The 12,642-nt window shown below is 43.9% G+C and overlaps 1 protein-coding gene across 11 annotated transcripts in view; it reads left to right on the plus strand.

Annotated features, from left to right (window-relative positions):
• Window positions 1–12,642, plus strand: part of LOC122812836 (protein 4.1-like) — a gene marked incomplete at its 3' end in the record, with an annotated part of 3,376,257 nt that overhangs the window by 2,599,556 nt on the left and 764,059 nt on the right.

A 12,642-nucleotide genomic window follows, 5' to 3' on the forward strand; every position in this document is an offset into this window, starting at 1 on the left:
TAGCTGGGGATTCTGACCCAGTCATGAGGAATAATGACATGGATAACATTAGATTAGCAGTTATGTACTAACCATAACTTGGCATCAGTGTTATTCTGTTTCTTATTCCTCACTTCTTGCCCACCTTCCCCCTGCCATGTTTTTGGAGGTGCTGAAAAGTCTGTAGTCTTGGGTTAATGCTCTTCTGCCCCTTGGGGTACATCTGGCATTGATATGTAAATTAATATGTAAAATGTTTGTAAATACTACAAACACCCATGACAGCATTGCCACACAATTTAACAATCACTTTGTAAACTCTGTATTGTCTCTAGGTAAAGAGAAAAACAGTTCCCAATTATCTCTACCCATAAATCTTGATTCCTTCACTTTCCAGCCTATACAAACTTACTACATAAAAAAAAAAAAAAAATTCTATCCAAACTCAAATGCTCTTCCACTGGTGCTGACCAACTTCCTAATGAATACCTTAAACTGGCAGCAGGTGCTGTTGCATACCCTATATCCATCCTTATAAATCGCTCTGTTACTAAGCAATATGTTCCATTACTATAGAAAGTGTCCCATGTAATCCCTCTTCACAAAGGTGGCACCTCCACTGATTGGAAAAATGCATCTACTCACAACTTCTCAATTGCCTCCTGAAAAACAACCTCTTATCTCCCACCCAACACAGCTTCCATCCTAAACATAGTACAACTGCCCTAATTAGCTTCATAAATACAGTAAACCAATATAGGTTCATAGGTGTTTACTAGGCTAATGGCCCTGGGGCCTTTACAAGCCTAGCCGATAGGATTACCCTGGCATCGTGCCACCCAACCTTAGTTCCCAGTGCCTCTGTCGAGTAAAGCCACTGGAGTGATCACTGGGGTGAATTTTCTATTTCCCATCCACTCATCAAGATTTCTGTTGTAGAGGGTCAGTGAGGTGCTCTGCTTGACATGTATGGGAAGTCTACTCCATTAGCATGGGCAGTCTCTGGGTTATGAACCCAGTCCCTCCAGCATGTTCTGTTGATTGATTGTGGTAATGAGGTTGAGGTCTCTGGAGCATGTGGTGTGGAGGGATTGGGATTCCTTTAGATGTAGCATTTCTAACAGAGCTGGGTCAGACATGGCTTTGTAAGTCAAGCAGAGATAGTCTCAAAGTAGGCGATATGAGACAGAGAATAGTTGGAGTTTTTTTAGTCTGTCCATATAGGGCAAATGTTTAAGACCTAGGATCCTCTTTATGAGGTACTTTTGCGGCCTCTTTAGTTGTTGCAGGTGTTTAGTGAGGTACATGCCAAATGAGGCATTGTACTCAATGATTGGCCTAATGAGGGAAGAGTAGAGGGAGAAAATGACCTCTTTCTTCCTGGATGCAAAGCCCTTAGTAATGAGGGGTGCTACATAGAAGGACTTTTTGATGACAGTGGCAATGTGGTGGTCAAAAGAGAGGTTGCTGTCAACCTGAGTTCCCAGATCTCTTATAAAGCCTTCTGTGTTCAGTAGACTACCATCGATGTGGTAATTCATGGGAACTGGATTTTTCCCAAAGGGGATGATGACACATTTTTTGGCATTGAGCTTAAGGCCATGGTTCTGACACCAGTAGGTCTCAGTGAGGCCTTTCTGTAGGATGTCATCATCACTCGGGGAGTTAATAATAGTTCCCGACTTGCAATCGTTTGCAAACTTTGTCAGCCAGAGTCCTTTCATGTTGGCCTGGACTTCAGAGAAGTAGATACCAAACAAGAGAGGACCCAGGACCAAATCCTGTGGGACTCCACTCGTGACTGGTCGGCAGTCTGACTTGGAGTCAGCTGCTACTTTCACACTGTGAGTTCCATCTGTGAGCCAGTTTGCAACCCACCAAGCTTAGTGAGTTTTTCTATAATTCTTGAGTGGGGAATGATATCATTGGCCAAATCAAGGTAGGCTGTAGAACCACCTTGCCTTCATCCACAACTCTGGTGACTGACTCAAAGAAGTTGACCAGGTTGAGCAGGCATGATCTACCCTTCACAAAACCAAACTGTGTGGGATCCAGAGTTTGGAGATTCCCTGTATCCTTGTTTATTAGGTCCATGATGATGCTTTCCATCGCTTTGCATATCAGACTTGTCAGGCTAATGGGACGATGGTTCCCAAGGTCTGTAGTCACTCCTCCTTTGTGGAGAGGTATGACTGTAGCAGTGCGCTGTTCGGTAGGGACAAAGCCTGAGGTGAGGCTGTAACTGAACAGGGCATGCAGTGAGGTGCCAGTTCACTCTGTAGTTCATGTAGAACACAGCCAGGGATATTGTCAGGTCCCATAGAAGCTGTATGCTTGGCCCTGGACAGTGCTGTTTTAATCTGTGTAGCAGTATTACTGAGTGCCTGGCAATCTACTGATATTGTGACTTGTCCCTTGCAGGGGAGAGAGGGGTAAAGTTGGCACTGAATCTGTCGGCCAGTATATTGGCAATATCTGTTGGCTTTGTATAGGAGGTACCATTGTGCCGTGGTTCAGAGCAAATCTGGGTATTACAGTAGAGTTTTTTTGCATAACTATAGAAGGCCTTGTGGTTGTCTTTACTATCTGCTACAATTCTGTTTTTATAGCTAGCTTTAGAGGATTTGATGAGGGATCTCAACTTTTTGTTGAGGCTGATAAGGGAATTTTTGCAGCCTTGGGACTTCACCTTATTCCGCATCAGTTTCCTCCTGCTGTTGTAGAGTTTGTTTATGTCAGGGGACCACCAGATTGACTTCCTTTTTTTTTGGAGGAGAGCATCTTGGTTCTGTTGGGTTTGGCGAGATCCATGCATTTTTGTACATGTTCGTACATTGCATTGGTGTATGATTCGGCGGTCATGCAGCTGATCTCCATTTGCATGGGTGCCGTGAAGTTAGTTAGCTTTGGAGAAGTTTTTCATGGTGGTTACCTTTGTGGGGTGGATGGGAGGGATATGGAATTCCAAGGTGATTAGTTTGTGGTCTGATCTAACCATGGAGGAGTTGAGTATTGGTGTAGAGCAACGGTTGCCCATGTTAGTAATGACTGGGTCAAGGATATTGCTACCTCTAGTGGGGGTAAGAACGAGCTGGTCCAGGGCATTGGAATTGATGAATTCCAGGAAATGTTGGAGAAGTGTATTGGTACATGAGTAGTTTTCCCAGTTAATGGAGGGGTAGTTGAAGTCGCCCAGTATGAGAGTGTTAGGTTGGACCCTAATATTCTCCAGGGTGCTTAGGAATGTGGAGTGTGAGTCTTGAGACATGGTTGTGGACCTATAGCAGGCTACGGCCTGAATCGCTGTTTTACCCAATGTTAGCTGCACCTGAAGTATCTCAGATGCGTTATATTGGGCTACTAGTCTGGAGGTGTGCGCATCCTTTATGAATATGGAAACACCACCACCTGTGGAGCTTTGGTCCAAGTTCTGGGGCCAAAAGGTGTGGAATGAGTTATAGCCTGGTAGTGCAGGGGTGCTTTCTGTTGCCTTGAACCAGGTCTGTGTTATGGCACAAATGTCAGTGTTCTCCATTTTAAGGAGTGCTTCATTCAAGTGCATTTTGAGATTTAGACTTCTAGCATTGAACAGCATGACCCTCAGATTGAATTTTTTGTAGCTGTTACGGTGGTAATTTGATCTTTGGTTCACTGCCTAAAAAATGCACTATAGGTGTGGCAAGAGCCTTGGCCAGTATCCGGAAGCCCAGGGGTGACAGATGCAGGCCATCTCGGGCAAAGCATCGAGGTCTGTCAGTCATGTTATCCCAGGAAGACAGATACTGGATCCCCGTAGAATGACACCAGAAACTTAGCCAATTGTTGAAATTAGTCATTTTCTGCTTGTACTGTGGTATCATTCTGGATGATGGTAGGATGCTGCTCAGGGCTAGGGTCATACCCGCCTGGGCTACATAATCAGAGTGTTCCTTCATGTCTCTTTGGTATGTTTCAGGTCATTCACACCCACATGTACAATGACAGTCATATTTGTACCTGTTGTTGAGGGACCTGAGTGCATGAGTTATGTGGCAGATCCTGGCGCCTGACAGGCAGCTGACTTACTTTCTCCTTATTCAGTCTAGTGAGTGGGACATCAGTGTGCCTCACTATCAAGTCACCTATGACTAGTGTGCTGGGCATGCTTTGCCTGAGGGGCTTTGGTTGAGTGGCACGCTGTTTAGGAGAGTTATGTTGGTTGGGAGGGTAGCCTAATGGTTAAGGTGTTTGCCTTACAAACACAAGGTGCAGGGTTTGACTCTCACAAGGGATAATTGGCTAGGCTTAAAATGGCTCACAAGGGCAGTTAGCTTAGCATTAATCTATGAACATATTAATCTATGAACCTGTGAACCTATGTGTCTCGTGATTAGTGTTGTGTTGTGATGGTCGAGTGCGTTTCTGCCTTGAAAGTCTCTGCTGTTTGGGTAGATTTTTATTGAGAGCCTCCGCAAAGGTGGGTGTTTGGTTTGTGTTTTTATGTGAAGGCAGTGCTGGTGTGTGTTCTGGAGGGCTTTGTGTTCCATGCGGTGTGGTGCAAGTGTTGACATTGTCCTCTTGACCAGCTCTTCCGGTCCTGGCTAGAGAGTGCGTGGCTTGGCTTCCAATTTGGATATATAAGTGCATCTCTCGCAAGTCTGAGTGTTGGGAGGTAAGAGGAGAGGGTTGTCAGTGTACATGAGGCTGTTGCTACATTGCTTCAGGATGCCCAAGTTCACCAGGTTAATACGAGAATGCACAGGGAACTGACCTTTAGACATGCCTGGAGGGGTGAGCATTAATAAGTACTGGAGCTGTTCGCTTGTAGAACGTTTAGTGCTGGTAGCACTTTTGTGTGCTACAATAATTGCTGCAAGAAGTCTGGTAAAGTGCTAGACTAATAAGCTAGTACAAGTGCAGGAGAGGAGAGAACTAGTATTAAGGGAAAAATTGAAGAACAGACTTTGGTAGCACTCAGAAGCTTACAAACAGTCCTGGTTACAGCAAATCTGTATCTGGACTAAACTAGTTACAGGAAAGGCGGGGAAAGCGTAAACGCGGGCTTTAAAACCAGAAAGTTGAAAGAGATGGAAAAACTCCCCAAACGGCCAATATACTACAATTTCTGGGCCATACACCACTCCTCTTATGGTAGATAGGCTACCTAGTGCTTACTACTCCCACTGATAAGTTAGAAGGCTTCCCTCCAAGACAGAAAGGTTTGGGGAGCTTAGAAGCTTACTAACAGTAACTGGATACAGCAAATCTGTATCTGGACTAGGCTAGTTACAGGAAAGGCAGGAAACAAGCTTAGATTTTTTTTTAGTAAAGTGGAAAGGGAGAAAGAAGGAGCAGTAAGATAATTCAAGGTTAAGAAACTAAGTGGGTTGGCCTTCTTAAATGTTCTTTCTCTGTTAGGTAGAATGACACTAGACTTGGAGGAGTGTCCCAGATCAGATTTACAGTAGGGGCGGGCAACTGCAAAGCCACCAAGTATAAGAACAGGATACCAATAGGAAGGGAGGGTGGGAAATTAAATCAGTTGCATGATACACTCCTTGGCAGGAAATCGGGAACAATGAATTACTTACCTCCTCTGTATTTCTCGAACTATCAAAGGGATTCAGTACAGTATCCCACAAAAAAACTTATATTCGAGCTAGCCTCCTTTAACCTCTCTCATCCTACTCTTACCTTGTTTATTAGTTACCTATCCAGCCGTCAGCAAGCAGTAAAATGGCAAAACCAGTTATCATCTCCTCTTCCTTTCTCTGTCGGTGTATCCCAAGGTTTCATTCTTCTTCAAGCTACCCTTGAGATCTGCGTCACTTCATCTTCGAGATGTGGACATTCCACCAGAAGTCTCATGGAAATGGTCATCAACCAGATGATGAGAAAATTTTGAAGATACACATTCAGCTGGGGGTCCTCCCAACACCATCCCCCCGGAGGAAGCCCGGGAATGAGCCCATCTACACCATCCCACTTTGTTCCATTAATGGCTCCCTTCTCGGAACTGGTGTCTACAGATCCAAACTCTTTGGTGTACGTCTGTTGGAGCCAGTAGCTCCAGAGACTTCAGCTTTGACTTCTTCCCTTACTCTCTTGACTGTAATGCTTTCAGATTGAGAAGAGTCTTGGAGCTGAAGCATTGAAGTTGGAACACTGACAGTGGATTCAACACTGAAGATTTCAGAGCCTTTCTTCCCCTCAGTCCTTTAGCCCTTGACAGCTCAACTCAGAGGTCCTTCTTGGAACCCATCTCCATTGGAGCTTTGAGACTTTCCATGTTAGCTGACAGAGGAAGTATTTCCGCAGCTACAATGGCAAAGTCAGCTTTTGAGGCTGTGGAAAGAGCCTTGGCTGGTCCAAGAAGGCAGATGCATGCACCGAGTTTGGATCCATCCCAATGGATCCTGAGCCTCATTCTTCTCATATAAGTTGACAGGGGCAGACAGAACCTATAGGCTTTGACACAGCTTGACATTTGATCTTTGTCTCATTCTGACGTGCCTCTCCATCAGAGCCCCAGAGACATGTTCCATGCAAATGGAAGCACACAGACTCCTTGCCTGAGTCTGTCACTGGAGAGACAGATTTAGGTGAAAAAGGACGATTCCCCCAGGTTTCCCCAGAAAACTTTACATTTGAGTACATTATAGAATTGATGAAGCAGAATGGGAGGGGTCCACTGAAACTACTTCAGATGAGTCTGTGTCCTTGAAACCTGTGGGTCTGGCCCATCTGCATCTTGGGGGTTCCTTCCTCCTGGTGCTTGATACCTTATTGCAGAGAGGGCTTTGAAGGACCTTGATGTTGCTGAGCCCATTCCTAAAAAGCTGGACAGAATCCTCGTATCCCAGAGAGACGGGAAACATTTGTCTAAAGACTCTGCAGTAGATGCCTTGGTGGTAGCAGCCACAGGGAAAGAACTTGCTGAGGAAAGTTCTTCTGTCTGTTCTCCTAACAGAGAGTCCAGGGTGTTGGGCAGGTTAGGGAAACTGACCTTTGCACTTCAGGCATTGAATTACATTGCCCATTGAACTCCTTTCTAAAGGAAGTTTATCAAGGAGGTATCCCAATTCTCTTTCTGAAAACTTACCATTGGATATCCAAAAAATTGGATGCTCAAATGTCTACCCTGCAATCTACTTTTAATGTTGCCATGCGACTGCTGTGTAATGCAGCTGATAGCACATCCAAGAGCAGCTGATACTGTCATTACCTTGTGTTGCCATGCCTGGATGCAGTTATGTGATTTTCAGACAGCTTCAAGGCATCCTTTGTCCTTTTAAATGGTTCCAAATTATTTGTAACCAAGGTAAAAGAAATGCTTGCCAGGAGCGAACAAGATGATAAAACCCTGTCTGCTGTAGGAATAATTTCTCCAGTCCACAGAGATCCTTTTCCAGGAATCAAATGGAAGGTAGGAAAATGTGGTTCAAAAAAGCACAGGGTTTTCACTGTGACACTGCTGGAGATGGACCTCCCCATGGCAGAGGTGGAGGGAATTTGAACGGACATCACCCAAGAGGCAGAACTGGACCGCAGAACCAGGGTTTCCATGGCCCTTTCAAAGAGAAACCCTACCAGTGTTCCTAAACAGTTGCCCAGCTGGTGCACTCAGGAGGCAGTCGGAGGATTCTTAACCTTACATCCTCCAGCCTGGCAAACAGTAACGTTTGATTCATAAGTGTGAAGGGTGATCACCAGAGGATAATCCATACCCTTTTTATTTTCCCCAAATAAAAGATTGAAGATTCTTAGTACTCCACCCAATCAATCAGAATCCACAGCAACAGAAGCATTAAACTTCTAAGTAAAAGAGCCATCCTGCTGATGCACCCCCCCCCCCCGCACCACACGCACACACACACACACAATTTCCCAGTTAAAATGTGGAGTCTATTCCAGGTTCTTTTTAGTTCCACAAGAGACAGGGGACCTCAGACCAATATTGGAACTCGGCCACCTCAGTCGAGACAGATGAATTCTGCCTCTGTTGAGGAAGGGCTATTTGATGTGCTCTGTAGATCTCCAGGAAGTCTAGTACCACATCACGTTTTAAAGATAGTCCAAGATATCCCTCCATTTTTGGCCTTGAGTCAGTCACTACTAATTCAGAGCACTGCCATTCGGTCTTAACCACAGGCCCCCTGGTATTCACCAAAGTTATGGCAGTGATGGCAGCTCATCTACTACTGCAGAGGATGCAAGTCTTCCAATATCTAGATGATTTTCTTCTAAGAGCTTCCTCCAGTGGTTTGCTATTAAAACACCATGTTTTTTTTCTCAATCTTGCAGACCACTTAGGAATAACAATCAATCATATAAAGGGGAAATTACCAGTCAAGCAACAAATAGAATTCATTGAATGTCGGATAGAGTTTGACAAATGCCAGGCTTCTAGTCGCAAGAGTTCAGTTGTTAAAGCTGGTAGCTTAATAAGTAATTCAGCATCCTCACCCACAGGCACGATTCTTTGTCTGTTAGGTTTGATGGCCTCTGCCATTACATTAGTACCATTAGCAAGATGCCACATGAGAGAGCTGCAGTGGACACTATCCATTCAGTGGTCACAGAACATTCAAACTCTACATGCCAAGATCTTTCTCACTCAAGAATGCAGAAACCATATAAGGTGGTGGATAACTTCATCAGTGGTAGAAGGGAGACCTTTCGTGTCCACCTGTTCCCCAGGCCACAGTAACCACAGATGCTTCCCTTCTAGGGTGGGGTAGGGGGTACATTTTGAAGGGATGACAGTTCAAAGGACTTGGTCTTCTGTGGAGGTCAAGCTTCACATCAGTTTCTCTGCAGGCATTTCAGGACTCCTTACCCAAGGGTATGATTTCCATTCAGTAATGTTAATATGTTGGTGGTATGGTACATTAACAAACAAGCAGAACACTTTTATATCCTCTTTGCTGGGAAGCCATGCAAGTCTGGCAATGTACAATGTCTTCCCATTGCTTTGTGGTAGCAAGATACGTTCCTGGGACATTGAATATTCTACCGGACAGACTGAGCAGGTGTATCCTATTACCTCATGAGTGGTCTCTCAAACAGGCAGTGACAACAGAGATGTTTAGCTGCTAAGGCCAACTTTGCTGAGACCTCTGTCTCCTACCTAAAGAACCAATCCATCAGTTACTTCGCCATCATCCCTCCACTGGGACTGTCACTGAGAAATGCTCTAGTCCATTTTTGGTGTCTGCATCTCCTGTATGCCTTTCCACCAGTTTCACTTATGACAAAATTCATTCAGAAAGCCAATGAGGTACAAGACCATGGTGATCCTTATTGCCACCCAGTTTTGGCCCTGCCAGGTATGTTTCCCCTTCTTTTCACATCACTTGCTGCACCTACATTGGGTGCTGGATCCCATTCTGTATTTACTGAGTTACCAGTCTATAATGCCTCTACCAGATCTTAAGACCCTGAAATTAATGGTTTCTCCAATTTTTTAACAGTAGCCAGAGAAGTCAAACTGTCTTCACCAGAAGTCCATATTATAACTTCTTAGAAAGATTTGACAAAAAAGATTTACAAAAGCAGGTGGGAAAGATTATCCCTTTGGGCATCTTCAGGAGGATTAGCCCCTCTTCATTGATGCTGGATTTTCTTTCAGAATTTATTCAACAGGGTTCCATTTACTCAACTCTAAAGGTTCAGATGGCTGCCAGTTCTAATTTTCACACAGGACATAATGATTAATCTATTTCTTCTTTTATGATATCTAAAGCCTTTCTTAAAGGAACAGTTTTGTTGAGACCTCCCATTCGAGATCCAGTCTCTTCATGGGATATCACATTGTTGCAATTGACTCAAAAACACCTTGAACCTATGGTCTCTGCTGACTTTAAATTTCTTTCTTGGAAGAACATGCTTGCCATTACCTCTGCTTGACAAGTTTCGGAGTTGCAAGCACTGTCATGCAAGCCACTCTTTCTCATCTTCCACAAAGATAGTGTGTCATTGAGAACTAATCATTTTCTCCCAAAGGAGTCATCTAAAACAAATTTGATAAAGCATTTTTGTTCATAAACAAGTGTTTTTTCCAAACTTCTCAACCAAAGGTGAATACACGCTTCATACTTCTGATGTCCACAGACCGCCCCGTTTTTACCTACATTGTACTAAAGCTATTAGAAAGTCAGATCAGCTATTTTTGTATCCTTTTTCCAAAATAAAAATAGCACAACATGTATCAAAAGTTACACTTTCTACAACAGTGAAGATGTGTCTGGAGGGCTCAGAAGGGAAAATATAACAAAGGAGGAGAGATTTTTAAAGAAATGTATGAAAGCACTTGGCATGGAAGATGCTAATTCAGTACTAGGCATTTGGAGTGAATTTACAAATTATTCCTCAAGCTACAAAAAGTGGGCTAGGCTAGACAGAATTTACATTTCACAGGAACATGTGCATTTACCTGAAAGTCTGAATACACACCCAATAACTATGTGCCAGTAGTAACTAAAATAAAAATGAGACACTGGCACTTTCCCACCTCTCTGTTGAAAAGAGAGGAATTTAAGGAATGGGCAGTGGAAATTATTCAGGAGATCTTTGAGAAGATAGAAATTTATTCTGAAAGTTTGGCTAGGGAATGGGATAAAATTAAAGTGGAATTTAAAATAGGGTGGAAATAAAAGAAAGGGAAATATGGTTAAGAAGTAATAGGAATTACTTCGAGAGACTGTTGAATGTTAAAGTATTACAAAATAGGGGAATCTCACAGAACAAGAGGAGGAGCAACTGCAGAATGCTAAGTAGAAAATAAGGGATTACCGCAACAATATGCACTCCTGAATGGTGGCCCAACTGCCTGTCTCAGGAGGCAGTTTGGGTTCATCTATCCCTGCACCAGAGAGCCTGGCCAGATATCCCAAAAGATTTATGGGTGGAGAGAGTAATATCCAGAGGTTATATTATACCATTTCTCAACCCCCTCCATTAGTTCCAAAGAAGATCTCTGTTGTTCCACCCAGTCAGAGGGAAGCAGCTTCTCTAGAGATAAAAACGCTGCTAGAAAAAAAAAGTCATGCAAGAGGTTCCCCCAAATCAGAGAGTATCTGAAACTTATTCAAGATTCTTTTTGATGCCAGAAAAGACAGGAGACTTTGAGACCTATTTTGGATCTCAGCAGACTAAATCACTCTGTTCAGCATAGAAAGTTCCAGATGGTCACAGTTCAGTCCATTCTGCTATTTTTGCACAAGGATGACTAGATGTCATCACTAGATCTTCAGGATGCGTACTGTCACATCAAAATGAACAGATGCTCCAGAAATACCTTGCTTCTGTCTTGAAGCCACTTATTACCAGTTCAAAGCTCTGCCCCATGGTCATACCACAGTCCCCAGGGTGTTCAAGTGCATGGCAGTATTAGCAGCTCATTTGAGACTGCTCGAATTCTGACCATTTCCTTATCTAGACTGGCTCTTGACTGTTCCAACCAGGTATCAACTAATTCAAGCAAAGAGCCACTTGCTCCAGCTGTGCTCCCATTTAGGAATATCAGCCATTTACAACAAATCTCAACTCGTACAGACTTAGCTACCCAAATAGCTTCTCTTCTTCAATCTCGGATAACTACCATTCATTTCCAGTTCAATAAGATAATCCAGAATTCTTCCCTTCTGGCACGACTGTGACCTCAAGCCTTGGGATCCATGACAGCAGCAATCACCCTTGTACTGCTTGCCAGGTTCTGTGTGCAAATCTTTCAATAGACATGTGCCACTCACTGGGCTATTCTCCCAACACCTATTGTTCATGCCAGTCAAAATCACTCAAGTGTGCAAGAATTACTTTCTATCCGCTCCACAAAGGCCGTCTTTTTGTTATCCCTCAACCCAAGGCCACAGTGACCATAGAGTGAGCATAGATGCCTCTCAGCTTGGGTGGGCAAGGGCATTGCTTCAGAGGGAAAGTCCAAGGTACATGGTCTCCTGAAGTGGCCAAATGCATGTCAGTGTCCTGGAGAAAGATGAAAGCTGTCCTAGTGTTGCAGGCCTTTTAACACAGTCTCTCAACCAGGACTATTGCCATTTAGACTTACCATATGCATTAGTATGATACAGCAACAAACTGGAGATCCAGATCTTACCCTGTTTGTTGAGGAGCTTTGAGAGTATGACAATGGGCAATGTCTTCCACTCGCTTTTTGATAGCAATGCACATCCTGAAGAAATCCAGCATGATTGCAGACAAGTTAAGCAGGTTCAATTTGATGCCTCATGAGTGGTCTCACAATGTCAACATGGCAGAATGTTCCGTCAGTGGAGCCAACCATGCTGCAGTCTATTTTCCTCCCCCTCAATAACAAATGCAGCAGGGCCTTTGCCCTGATCCCCCAATGGGAGAGTCACTGAGAGATGCTCAATTTCACGCTTCACCCCCGGTCTCCTTTACGTCTATCCCGTTGCCTCTCATTCCCAAGTTATTACTGAAAGCTTCTCAATTGAAGAGCACATTTATTCTCCTTGCCCCTTACTGTCCTCATCAGATTTGGTTTCTCTTCATCTAGCCTCACCTTCTACATCCACCATGGATTCTGGCTCCAACTCCAGACCTCCTGTCTCAAACAACAGGCATGACTCACCCAGATTTCACAGGCCTGAGGTTGACCACATGGTTTAGCAATGAAGGTAGTGTCTTTGTCGCAAAGTTTTCTTC

Source organism: Protopterus annectens, chromosome 1.part1, assembly GCF_019279795.1.
Source record: "Protopterus annectens isolate FY-2018-M chromosome 1.part1, PAN1.0, whole genome shotgun sequence".
NCBI lineage: Eukaryota > Metazoa > Chordata > Ceratodontiformes > Protopteridae > Protopterus > Protopterus annectens.